At 43.1% G+C, this 13,786-nt stretch overlaps 1 long non-coding RNA gene across 7 annotated transcripts in view; it reads left to right on the forward strand.

Moving 5' to 3' along the window:
• LOC140458757 (uncharacterized) overlaps nt 1-13,786 on the forward strand; it is a 90,197-nt gene that overhangs the window by 68,171 nt on the left and 8,240 nt on the right. For 5 of the 7 annotated variants that reach the window (XR_011953645.1, XR_011953639.1, XR_011953642.1 and 2 more), the window contains 2 exons: nt 4,275-4,383; nt 6,637-8,624. This is a non-coding gene — a long non-coding RNA (uncharacterized lncRNA). Of the gene's footprint in view, nt 1-4,274; nt 4,384-6,636; nt 8,625-13,786 lie in introns of those variants that run through there. The other 2 variants (XR_011953640.1, XR_011953641.1) reach the window with 2 other exon arrangements.

Genomic DNA, 13,786 nt, shown 5'->3' on the forward strand with positions numbered 1-13,786 from the left:
ACAGTCAGGACGGGCAGGGACAAGGTAGGACTAATAAAGTAAACTGCATTTATTTCAATGCAAAGGGGCCAAATAGGGAAGGCAGATGAACTCAGGGCATGGTTAGGAATATGGGACTGGGATATCATAGCAGTTACAGAAACATGGCTCAGGGATCGGCAGGACTGGCAGATAATGTTCCAGGTTACAAATTCTACAGGAAAGATAGAAAGGAAGGGAGGACAGGAGGGGGAATGGAGTTTTTGATTAGGGATAGCATTACAGGGGTACTGAGGGATGATATTCCTGGAAATACATCGAGGGAGGTTATTTGGGTAGACCTGAGAAATAAGAACGGGATGATCGCCTTATTGGGATTGTATTATAGACTCCCTAATAGTCAGAGGGAAATTGAGAAACAAACTTGTGAGAAGATCTCAACTATCTGTAAGAAAGTAGGGTGATTATGGTAGGAGATTTTAACTTTCCAAACATAGACTGGGACTGCCGTAGCGTTAAGAGTCTAGATGGAGAGGAAGTTATTCAGTGTGTACAAGAAAATGTTCTGATTCAGTATGTGGATTAACCTACTAGAGAAGGTGCAAAACTTGACCTACTCTGGGGAAATAAGGCAGGGTAGGTGACTGAGGTGTCAGTGGAGGTGCACTTTGGGGCCAGCTACCATAATACCATTAGATCTTAAATAATTATGGAAATGGATAGACCAGATCTTAAAGTTGAAGTTATAAATTCGAGAAAGGCCAATTTTGACAGTATTTGGCAAGAACTTTCAAAACCTGATTGGGGGCAGATGTTCACAGGTAAATGGACGGCTGGAAAATGGGAAGCCTTCAGAAATGAGATAACAAGAATCCAAAGCAAGTATATTCCTGTTGGGATGAAAAGAAAGGCTGGTAGTATAGGGATTGCTGACTAACTAAACGGTTTGATTCATAAAAAGAAGGAAGCATATGTCAGGTATAGACAGGATAGATCGAGTGAATCCTTCGAAGAGTATAAAGGCAGTAGAAGTATACTTAAGAGGGAAATCAGGAGGGCAAAAAGGGGACATGAGATAGCTTTAGCAAGTAGAATTATGGAGACTGCAAAGGGTTTTTACAAATACATTAAGGACAAAATCATAACGAGGGAGAGAATAGAACCCCTCAAAGATCAGCAAGGCAGCCCTTGTGTGGAGATGCAGGAAATGGGGGAGATACTAAACGAGTATTTTGCATCAGTATTTACTGTGGAAACTGATATGGAAGATATAGAATGTCAGGAAATAGATGGTTACACGTTGAAAAATGTCCATATTACAGAGTAGGAAGTGCTGGATGTCTTGAAACGTGTAAAAGTGGATAAATCCCCAGGACCCGAACAGGTGTACCATAGAACTCTGTGGGAAGCCAGAGGAGTGATTGCTGGGCTTCTTGCTGAGACATTTGTACCGTTGATAGTCACAGGAGAGGTGCCAGAAAACTGGAGTTTGGCAAACGTGGTGCCACTGTTTAAGAAGGGTGGTACGGACAAACCATGGAACTATCGGCCAGTGAGCCTGACGTCGGTGGTGAGCAAGTTGTCGAAGGGAATCCTGAAGGACAGGATGTACATGGAGTTGGAAAGACAAGGACTGATTAGGGATAGTAAATATAGCTTTAACCGTGGGAAATCATATCTCACGATCTTGATTGAGTTTTTTGAAGAAGTTACGAAGAGGGCAGAACAGTAGATGTGTTCTATATGGACTTCAGTAACGCGTTCGACAAGATTCTCCATGGAAGACTGGTTAGCAAGTTTACATCTCACGGAACACAGGGACAACTAGCCACTTGCATACAGAACTGGCTCAAAGGTTGAAGACAGAGGGTGGAGGTGGAGGGTTATTTTTTAGACTGGAGGCCTGTGACCAGTGGAGTACCACAAGGATCAGTGCTGGTTCCTCAATTTTTTATCATTTACGTAAATGATTTGGATGCGAGCGTAAGAGGTATTGTTAGTAAGTTTGCAGATGACAACAAAATTGGAGGTGTAGTGGACAGCGAAGAGGTTTACCTCAGAGTACAACAGGATCTTGATCAGATGGGCCAATGGGCTGAGAAGTGGCAGGTGGAGTTTATTTGAAATAAATGCGAGGTGCTGCATTTTGGGAAAGCAAAGTTTAGCAGGACTTCGACATTTATTGGCAATGGGTGTGTTGCTGAACAAAGAGACCTTGGAGTACACGTTCATTGGTCCTTGAAAGTGGAGTCGCCGGGAGGTAGGATAGTTAAGGTGGTGTTTGGTTTGCTTTCCTTTATTGGTCAGAGTATTGAGTTTTGGAGTTGGGAGGTCATGTTGCGGTTGTACGGGACACTGGTTAGGCCACTGTTGGAATATTGTGTGGAATTCTGGTCTCCTTCCTATCGGAAATATGTTGTGAAAATTGAAAGGGTTCAGGAAAGATTTACAAGGATGTTGACAGAGTTGGAGAATTTGAGGTATAAGGAGAGGCTGTACAGGCTGGGGCTGTTTTCCCTTGAGCGTTGGAGGCTGAGGGGTGACCTTCTAGAGATGTACAAAATTGTGAAGGGCATGGAGAGGATAAATAGAGAAAGTCTTTTCCCTGGCGTCGGGGAGTCCAGAACTAAAGGGCATAGGTTTAGGCTGAGAAGTGAAGGATGTTGGGTGGCACAGTGGTTAGCAATGCTCCCTCCCAATGCCATGAGACTCAGGTTCAATTCCCGCCTCAGGCTGTGTGGACTTTGCACATTCTCCCTATGTCTGCGTGGGTTTCCTCCCACAATCCAAACTTGTGCAGGCTAGGTGAATTGGCTATGCTAAATTGCCTGTACTGTTAGGTTAGGGGGATGGATCGGAGTGGTTTGTGCTTTGGTGGGTCGCTGTGGACTTGTTTCCACACTTAAAAAAATGAAAACGTGAAAGAGACCTAAGGGGCAACTTTTTCACACATACGGTGGTATGTGTATGGAATGAGCTGCCAGAGGATGTGGTGGAGGCTGGTACAATTGCAGCATTTAAAAGACATTTGAATGGTTATATGAATAGGAAGGGTTTGGAGGGATATGGGTCGGATGCGGGCAGGTGGGAATAGATTGGGTTGGATATCTGCTCGACATGGACGGGTTGGACTGAAAGGTCTGTTTCCATGCTGTACATATCTATGCCTCGATAACTCACAGAGTGAGTTTGTAAATGCAGTTAGTGTGAATGGTATTTGGAGCAATACATGTAATTGGAAAGTTAAAGTTAGGTTGGAGTTTGTTTAAAGGGATTGGAATAGAGAGGTAAAGGCATCATGAATCAGTTGCATAGAGTGTTGGTGAGAGTGTACCTGAGGTATTGAGTGCAGTGTCGGTGACCTAATCGAAGAAAGATGACACTGATCACAGAGGACGTGCAATGGACATTCTCCAGATTAATTCCTGAGATGACAAGATTTTCTGATGGGGAGATTTGTCCTGCGACCTCTCCAGTTTCAAAGCATGAGAGGTGATCGCAGTGAAATTTCAAAAATCTATGATTCATGTGATGAGGTGGAAATAAACAGGATGTTTCTCTAGCTGTCTACTCTATATTTAAGGCAAATAATGACAGGATAAGGGATATGCCATTTAAGACCGTAATAAGGAGGAAATTCTTCCCTCGGAGGGGACTGACTAACACAGGGGCATGGAAGCCTGTTAGCAGGGCAAGATTAAGGAGAATCCCCAGATATTCTTCACGTATATCAAGTGGAACAGAACAACCAGGGAACATGTAGGGTCTATTAGTGACTTGGCAAGTTGTATCCAAACTCAACTTCATGGGAGAAGGCTGTTTGTGTGACTGGAGCCCAATTTCCCCGGTGTACCCGGTAGAGATCAGTGCTGTGTTCCGTATTATTTGTGGTATTCATAAGTGATGTGAATGTGAAGTGGGTAGGGGGAGTGTGATAAGTAAGTTTGTGTTTGACACAAAGATTGGCTGTGTGGTTGGCAGTGAGGAGGGAGGTCTTATATTACAGGAAGATACAGATAGAATGGTCAGATGGTCAGATCAATGGCAAATGGAATGTAACTCTGATAAATATGAGGTGATGCACTTTGGAAGAAGGAAACAGACAGGGGAGGACTCAAAGAACGGCATCACACTAGGAAGCTCAGAGCGTGCTTCTCCACACATCCCTGAATGTGACTGGATATGATAATTGATGAGTTCAGCATGACTGTAGATAAAGCCTTTATTCATTGACCCAAAGATTATCCGAGTTTTATATAGCACTTCGGTAAGGCCAAATGAAATATTGTGTGCAGTTCTAGGAGCCGCGTTACAGGAAGGATGTGATTGTACTGGATGAGGTGCAGAAGAGATTCACCAGAATGCTTCCTGGGATGGACCATACGAGCTGTGGAGAGAGGCTGGGTAAGCTCGAGTTATTTATTTTGAAGCAGAGGAAGTTGAGTTGGAATGTAATTCAGATTTAAGATTACAAGGGGCATGGACAGGGTGAATAGACAACAGCTGTTCTTTTTAGTCAAAGTTTCAGATTCTTTACAGAGTGAAACCAGGGAATGGAGAATGGAGAACAGAGAAACATGACACAGCTACTTCACTTCTGCCTTCACAGAAAAATGCATAAACAAAGCCTTCCCAGCAATAGGAAAAAACCTGAGTCTGATGAGAAAATGATGTGGAATGAAACTAGTAAATAAACTAATTTGGAGAAATTATTGGAACTGAAAATAATGGGCATAGAAAAAAAAACAACACAGATTGATGAAATGGGAAACATTTGAGAAACTCACTGGTAGATTAATTAAAGAAAATACAATAGAGGCACTGAACTAGGATTTTCAGCAAGGATTTTAATAGAGTCCCAACCCTAGTAAGCAAAGTAAAAGCACATGGGAAAGGGGGTAATATATGAACATGGTGTTAAAATGGGAGTGTTGACAGGAAACAATGAGGAGGAATAAATGGATGGGTTTCAGTTTGGAAGGCTCATGAGTCATCACAATGATTGATGCTGGGGCGCCAGATATTCACAATACATCTCAAACATCTCGTTGAGGGATTCAAATGCAAAGTTTCCAAGTCTGCTGACGGAACTAGGATTTTGAAAGTGAGGAGAATGTGAAAAAAACTTAAAGGAGAATGAAACAAACGGAGTGAATGAGTAAACATGTGGCAGATGAAGAGCAGTGTGGATAGATATGATGTTGTCTACTTGGTTGTGAAACACTAAAGTTCCAGCCAACCATTGGAAAAGGAAGTGGTTGAGAAATGTCGATCTACGAAGGGAACTGCACATTTCTTCTGTTATTGTTTAGACAGACATCTGTGTTCCATGCAGGGCAGTGAGTTCTGCAGAAAGAAGCCAATACAGGGAATACATTGGCACACTGACCAGTTTACACAGACCCACCAAGTGGGGAGCTGTAACATTGAAAAGGATCTGGGATCTCCCTGTACACCAGTCACTGAAAGCAATATTGCAGGAGCAGAAAGCAGTCAGGAAGATAAATTGTTGTTGACCATCATTTCAGAAGGACTGGAGTCCAGGGGTAAGGGTGTCTCAGTGCAGCTGTACAGGCCCTTGGTGAGACCTCAACTCGAACATTGTGCAGTATTGTGTGCAGTTTTGGTCTCCGTACCTAATAAAGAACAAACCTGACATTGAGGGAGTGCAGCGAAGGATGACCAGACTGATCTCTGGGATGACAGACTTTTTGTGGAGCAGAGTTTGGGGCAACTGAGCCTGTATCGCATGGGGTTTAGGAAGATGAGTGGAGATCTCAGTGAGATATATAAAACACTGACAGGGTGAGTTAGATTGGAAGCAGTGATGATAATTCCCCTGGCTGGGAAGTCTAAAACAAGAGGCCACAGTATTAAATACAGATGGGTCACATTGCATTTAGATACGAATAAATGTCTGCACTCAGAGACTGGTGAACCTGGGAATTCTCTCTCACATAAGGCTGTGGAAGACAAGGCACTAAAGACTAATAAGGATGTCTAGACACCAAAGGATGGGGGAGAGGGCAGGAGTATGGTGTAGAAATAAAGGGTCAGCAATCATTATATTGAATTGGATAGCAAACTCGACAGACCAAGGGGACGACCACAGTTCCTATTTTATAGCTTCACAAGGTTAATCACATTAAGGGGTGTGTAAAGTGTGTGGGGAATGTGGATTGAGGAGATGTTCAGACATTAACTAGAATGGGGCAGGCTCAGTGTGCTGTATGGCCTATTACATTCCCGATGTTTCTGTGCGGTTTGTGGGAAAGCTCTGTAAATGTTGTCACAAGTTCACAGATGTTAGGAAGGACGTCTCTGCTGGCTCAACAGGACTGTGTTTCCCGTTCCCTTTTCCATACCGAGGTTGGGGGCTGGGTGTTCTGTCAGGTTTTATCCTTTTAGACTTCAGAGCAGTTTGATACGATAGAGTGTCTTGCTTGGCCTTTTCAGAGACCATTGAAGAGTGCATCACATGTCTGTGTGTTTGGAGTCACTTTTAGGCCAGACCAGGAGAGCACGGGAGATTCACTTCCTGAAAGTACATTGGGGAAGGAAATTGGTGTTTACAATCGACATTGACTTCAAGGCCATTGTTACTGACACCAGATTTGAGATCTCGATATTTTATTAATCGTTTTTAACTTCCACCAGCTGCCAGAGCATTAGCCTGGTCTGGATTATTCATCCAGTGACTTTTCCAAAACAGCACCATCTCCACATGGGGACCGATCGGAAACCACACTGAGCAAGTTTATGTCTGTGCTGCTTGACAGCTCTATCAAAACGAACTCCCAATTTGACTATCATGATGAGGCTGAGAGGGTTGTAATTGTCCAGATTGTAATTATTCCCCGACACTGAGTAATTTTCCACATTGCCAGGGAGATGTCAGAGTTGTAGCTGGAAGGAAACCGCTTCCCCAGGGGCACGGCTTGTTGTACAGCACAAGTCTTCAGTCCTATTGCAGGAATGGGGTCAGGACTCATTGCATTTGCCTCTCTACTGTGTTCAGCTTTTTCTTCATGGCACGTGCAGCGAATTGAATTGGTTGAAGACTGATCTGTGATCCTGTGGGCATCATGATGACGGTGAATTGAATTATCGACTCAACACCCCTGGCTGAGGATGGTACAGATACTATTTCCTTGTTTTTTACACTGATGTGCAGAGCTGATCCATTGATAGAATGGGGATAATTGTGAAGCCCTCTCTAACAGTTAGTTGTTTAATCGACTATCACGATTTTTGGCCAGATATGGCAGGCTGCAGAGGTTTCATCGGGGTGTATTGACCTTGTGACAATTTCTCTCTCTCGATCGTACGATTTGGTTTTATTTGATTTGATAGGATTCATTGTCGCATGTATCTAAGTAGAGTGAAACTCTTTGTTTATACACAGTTCTGGCAGATCATAGTGAGGGTTGGAGCTGCCTTTTTTTAGAGACATGAAGTGGCCGAAATTTAAAAGTCTACTTCAGCTGTCTGTTTCTGAAGAGCCACAAAATAGACAGAAATTAAAATAGATTGCTTCAGCATCAGTGAAAAAAGGGCCTTTGAAAAGGGAATTATTCCAAAGCAAAAGAAAGGATAATCTGATTCGCAAGATTCTGAAACATGCCAATATAGTGGTAAAGAAGGTTCTTTTTAAAAAAAAAGATGATTTGTAACAAAACACAGATGAAAAAATGAAATTGTAGCACAAAAACTTTAAAGAATCACTACAAAAAGTAACTTATTCTGATCTCAGTAAGGATTATTTTCATCCACAAAAACAGCATCTCAAGTTATCTTTCAGAAGCTAGCTGTGCCTTTGAAACTGTTTACAATAGTAATAAGTTCTAGTTAAATATCTGGTAAATAATCATGGACACAGATTTCAACATAATAATAAAACCTTAAAGAGATACCTGGCTTGTCTTGTCGAATTCACGAAGAAAAAGGTTAACCGTGGAAATAATAATATTACGTATTTTGTATCAGAATCAGCTTTTTACTGTAAAATGTGATCACGGAATTTGATAAGAGATAGCCTGCCCAATGGAGAATAGAACTCATGCAATCCTTCAAGATAAACAATGAGGGATATGACTGAAAAGAGCAGAGCCCCGAACTTTGGAATGCATTATAGAAAGATCCCAAGGCCTAGAGATACCAACAATCGTTAAACATCCGAAACAAATAAGAAACTCGGGCTGTCCATGGGAGTGTCCATCAATGATCAGTTGTTTTACAAGATTGATTCTGCAGAAGGGGAGTGGATGGTACACTGACAAAGTTGTTTATGATCATTGCAACACAGAACGTATAAAAATACTGTCTTTTTACTGTAAACTCGAAGTGTGTCATTGATTTGCCGTCTGATCTGAGCTAGAGATTAAGGAAACGATTGTTTTCTCATGTCAAAGTCAGATTCGAGGAAGATCCTTTGGTATTCTCCCAGCATTAACCAGGTTTTGCTTGAATTAAAGTCCATTCCGTGCCTGTGTCCTGTCTGCCTCCAGAGTCTTTGTCCCTCGCTGGGGAATCTCGCTCCTACAATAAGCAAGGCCATATAGATCATAGGGTAAAGGAAAAACTTAGACTGAGACATACAGGCTACACCAGAAAGGGCATGCAATAGGCAACATCAATGTGAGCAAGATCAGCATTATTTGAAGTTAGAGAGTCCATTCCTCATTTTAATCGTGGGCTGGGACGATGCTGTTCATGAGCCGCTGGTTTGTGTGTTCAAGATTCTGTATTGTCTGCATGATGGAAGAGATTGCAGGAGATCCAGGGTGCGATGGGTCTTTGATAATGTTGTCAGCCTTTCCACGGCAGTGAGCTGTGTAAATGGAGACAATGGATGGGACGTTGGTTTCCGTGATGGCATGGGCTGTGTACACAAACTTCTGTCATTTCTCTTACTGTCCTGGGCACGGCTGTGGCCACACCAGGTCATTATGCACCCAGATAGTTTGCTGTCAGTGGTGCATTTGTAGACATTGTTGAGGGTCCTTGTGGACATGTCAAATGTCCTGAGCTGCCAGAGAAAGAAGAGGCGTTGTTGTGCCATCTCGGCTGTCACATCTACATGGGAGGTCGGTTATCGTCACTCCGAGCAACTTAATGCTTTCCACTCTTTCAACTTCAGTTCCATTGATGCAGATGGGGGCATGTTCTCCTCATTTCTTTCTGAAGTCATTGATCAGTTGGTTAGTTCTGCCGATGTTAAAAGAGAGGATGGTCTCAGTGCAGCATATCACTAAGTCCACTATTTCGGTTCTGTATTTTGACTTGTTATCATTACATACCTGTCCTACTATGATGGTGTCATCAGTGAACATGTAGATGGCATTCGTTCAAAATTTGGCAACACAGTCGTGGGTGTACAGGGCGTATAGTAGGGGGCTGAGGACACATCCTTTGGGATTTCAGTGTTGAATGTTATCATGGAAGAGACACACTTACCTATTTTCACTGATTGTGTACTGTGGGTCAGAAAGCTGAGGATCCAATTTCAGAGGGCAGAGCCAAGACTAAGATCAGGGAGATTTGTGATCAGTCTGAAGGGAATAATGGTGTTGAAGATGAACCTAGAGTCAATGAGCAGGAATCTGACGTGGGTGTCCTTGTTGTCCAGGTGTTCGAGGGATATGGCACCCATTATGTACCCATTCCACTGGTAGGAAAATTGTAGGGGATCGAGGCAGGCTGGGAGACTGGGACTGATGTGGGCCATGACTAGACATTCGAAGAACTTCACTCCCCTCAGTCTCCAGCGCTCTAAAGAGGAATGTCCCAGCTTATCCAACCTCTCCCTATGACTCAGACCCTTGAGTCCTGGCAACATCCTTGTAAAGTTCCAGTTTAATACCATCCTTCCTACAGCAAGGTGACCAAAGCTGAACACAATGCTGAACTTGAACATATTTGGAACTAAGTTTTACTCTGCTGCCAATTATTATGCTGCTGTGATATTGTTTTTTTTGTGTTATTCTGAAATCTTATTATTCATTGAATCCTCTGACGGCAATCCCCTCCGGTGAACGTTCTCCTGACTGCTTGAATTTGAATCAATCTATTCTGTTTGGACTGATATTTTGATGCCGCTGTATATCAGAGAACAGGAAGAGATGATGGATGATTGTGCAGTGTGTCTCCTTTACTGGACCAGATTGACTCTCCAGGTACCTAAAGCTTTTATTGCGTGCCAGAGTACCTCAGAATCGTTACATCACAGAAGGAAGCTATTTAGCCCATTGTAGGTCCATGCACACAGAACATTACTGCTCAGTACCCACAACATCCTTCAGCACTGCTGACAGATCCACCAACCTTACTGACAACCGTAAATTTACTAACTCATCCTTCTATACCCTCATTAAGGTCATTTTCAAAAGGACAAACAACAGTCACTCCAAAGCAGATCCTTGCACTATACCACTAGCAACTAAACTCCAGGATGAACATTCCCCATCAACTACCACCTTCTGTCTGCTTTCAGCTAGCCGATTTGTGATCCAAACGCTAAATCACCCACAATTCCACGTCTCCATATTTTCTGGGAGAAAGTAAGGACTGCAGATGTTTGAGATCAGGGTCGAGAGTGTGGCGCTGGAAACGCACAGCAGGTCAGGCAGCATCCGAGGAGCGAAGAGAAAATGAAGACTGCAGATGCTGCAGACCATAAAACTGATTCCTGATGAAGGGCTTACAAGAGAAACATCAACTTGCATGCATCTTGGATGCTACCTCATCTATTCTGCTTTTCAAACACCACACTCTCCATATTTTCTTCAATAGCCGACCATGGGGGACCTTATCAAACGCTTCACTGAAATCCACATACCTCACTTTACTCTTATCCACCTGTTTGGTCACCTTCTCAATGAACTCGGTATGATTTGTGAGGCATGACATACCCTTCACAAAACCTTGTTGACTATTCCGAATCAAATGTTTCCTTTCTAGATGATAGTAAATCCTATCTCTTATAATCCTTTCCAACACTTTCCCCACAACCAAAGTAAGACAGGTATATAATTACCAGGGTTGTCTCTTCTCCATTTCTTGAACAGAGGGACAACATTTGCTGTCCTCCAATCTTCTGGCATTATTCCTGTAGACAATGGTGATGTAAAAATCCGAACAGTTGGTTGCGTAAACTCCTCCCTAGCTTCTCAGAGAATCCTAGGATAAATCCCATCTGGCCCAGGGGACATATCTATTTTCACACTCTCCAGAACGTCTAACATCTCGACGTTACGAACTTCAATCCCGTCTAGACTAATAGCCTGTTTCTCAGTATTGGCCTTGACAGCATTTTCTTTTTCCATTGTGAATCCTGATTCAAATATTAATTTACAGCCTGTCCTATCTCCTCAGACTCCACACACAACTTAACACTACTGTGTTTGATTGCCATTAATCTTCATTCGGTGATTCTTTTATTCGTGACATGCTGATAGAAAGCTTGAGGGTTTTCCGCGATCCTACTTGCGAAAGACTTGTCATGCTCTATCCTGGCTATTCTTAGCTTTTTTAAAAAGTCCTTCCAGGCTAACTTGTAACTCTCAAGCATCCGAACTGAGCCTTCATGTTTCATGTTTACATAAGCCTCCTTCTTCCTCTTGACAAGAGATTCAACTGCTTCAGTAAACCACAGCAGCCTCACTCAACCATTTCCTCCTTTCCTGGCAGGTATAAAATTATGAAGGACACACAGTAGCTGTTGTTTGAAAAAGCTCCACACTTAAATTGTACCTATCCTCTGCAGTTTCCTTCCCCAACCTATGCATCCTAAAACCTTTCCTAATCGCATCATAATTACCTTTCCCCCAGCTATAACTCTTGTCCTGCAGTATACACCTGTCCCTTTCCATCACTAAGGTAAACATAACTGAATTGTAGTCACTATCAGCAAAGTGTTCACCAACATCCAAATCTAACACCTGGTCTGGTTCATTACTCAGTACCAAAGCCAATTTGGCCTCGGCCCTTGTTGGCCTATCTACATACTGTGTCAGGAAACCATTCTGCACACATTGGACAAAAACTGACCCATAAAGTATTTCTGCTGTACCATTTCGAATCAATATTTGGAAAGTTAAATTCTTCCATAACAAATGCTCTGTTATTTTCGCTCCTATTCAGTATCATCTTTTTAATCCTTTCCTCTACATCTCTGGAACATTTCAGACGGCAATAGAGAACTTTCAGCAGAGTGACCTCTCCGTTTTTGTTTCTAACCTCTTACCATACTACCTCATTAGACGAGTCCTTATCAAGCATCCTTTATACCAACGTAATGCTGTCTTTGATTTTCAATGCCACGCTAACCTCCCCCACCCCAACCCCCACCCCCGCCCCACTGTTAGTACTTTCCTTTTTTTCAATGTAGCATCTAAACCCCGGACCCTACAACGATCAGTCCTGTCCCTGCTCTATCCATTTCTCCAAAATGGCCAAAACATCAAGCTGTACAACAGCACAATTTGGAAACAGGGATGTTAAACGAGGGTGAGTTGGATAGATCAGAAGACAGCATGAGGGGAGATAGAAAGGAACGGACAGAAAATGGAAGTTTTATTTAGAAATTCTCACGCACTGCAAGGCCTTTATCTATGGTCATACCGTTTGAGCACTGTGCGGATACTGGCTGTGGTCCTAGAGCATTTATCGCCAATAATATCACAGAGCTGAATTGCTGACAGTTAAACAGAGTCCAAAAGGCCAAGTGATTTTTTATTTTTCTACACTGAGAATGTAATTTAATTTAAACAGACTGGGTGAACAGCAGCAGGAACTGAGAACCCCCTCAATACTGAGATAATGCGCCAGAGAATCTCAATGAGGTGGATCAATGACAGAGGGGAAATCAGCATCTCAGCTGTGGGCCAAATAATGATTGAGAAAGATTGCACACCACTTCCGTGGTTTTCTAATGCACATTTCAATTTATGTAGCTCAATATCACGAGTGTATCTTATTTCTTCGTACTTCCCATAGTTTACTACGGACAGAAAATCATTTTGTCCCCGTATTTTGTGTTCAATAAACAGAACTAATACGGTGATAAAGTCCATGTTTTTTTAACTTGGTTTACATGATTGGACCCATCAGTTGGTCAGCAGGTTGGAGCAATTATTGAAGGCCTTCCAGCACTCGGGTAGCTGAAGGGCCTCTTCCCAGTGTGGACCCACCAGTGCTTCAGCAGGGAGGAATTGCTGAAGGCCTTCCCACACTTGGGGGAGAGGCCTTTCAGCTGTGCCAAGTGCAGGATGGCCTTCAGCATTTCCTCCACCCTGAAGCACTGGTGGGTCCACACTGTGGAAGACTTAACAGACTCTGAGAACGTTCCTCTCACTCCACGCCACTCCCCATTTCGATTGAGAGAGAGAGAATCAGTCTTTAACTAAACTCTTCCAACATTTACACAGTGCATTTGGTGTGTGATCATACTTCACGTTATCCACCATCGCGACAGGAGCCACAATACCTTCATTCTAAAACAGATAACCATTCCCACCAGCTTCTGAGCCCCACAGAGAACATGGGTCTGTCTTCTTGGAGATGGAAGATGCCTCCTTGAGGCTTGGCACAAAACATTTGGCTTCCTTCCTCACTGCCGACAAAACACGTTAAAGAATCATTTGTTCCACAGGCAATGGAGCCACGAGGAACATTGTGAGCAGTCTATGAGTGCAGTCTCTGCTCCATTCGTTTTCCAGGTTGGAGCATCAAAGACACCCTCCTATTCCTGTGTAAGTGTCTCGAGGGGTGAATGGTCTCCTCCTGGTTCCATAGAACAGGTTTAGGG

The sequence above is a fragment of the Chiloscyllium punctatum genome, chromosome 34, assembly GCF_047496795.1.
Source record: "Chiloscyllium punctatum isolate Juve2018m chromosome 34, sChiPun1.3, whole genome shotgun sequence".
NCBI classification, from domain to species: domain Eukaryota; kingdom Metazoa; phylum Chordata; class Chondrichthyes; order Orectolobiformes; family Hemiscylliidae; genus Chiloscyllium; species Chiloscyllium punctatum.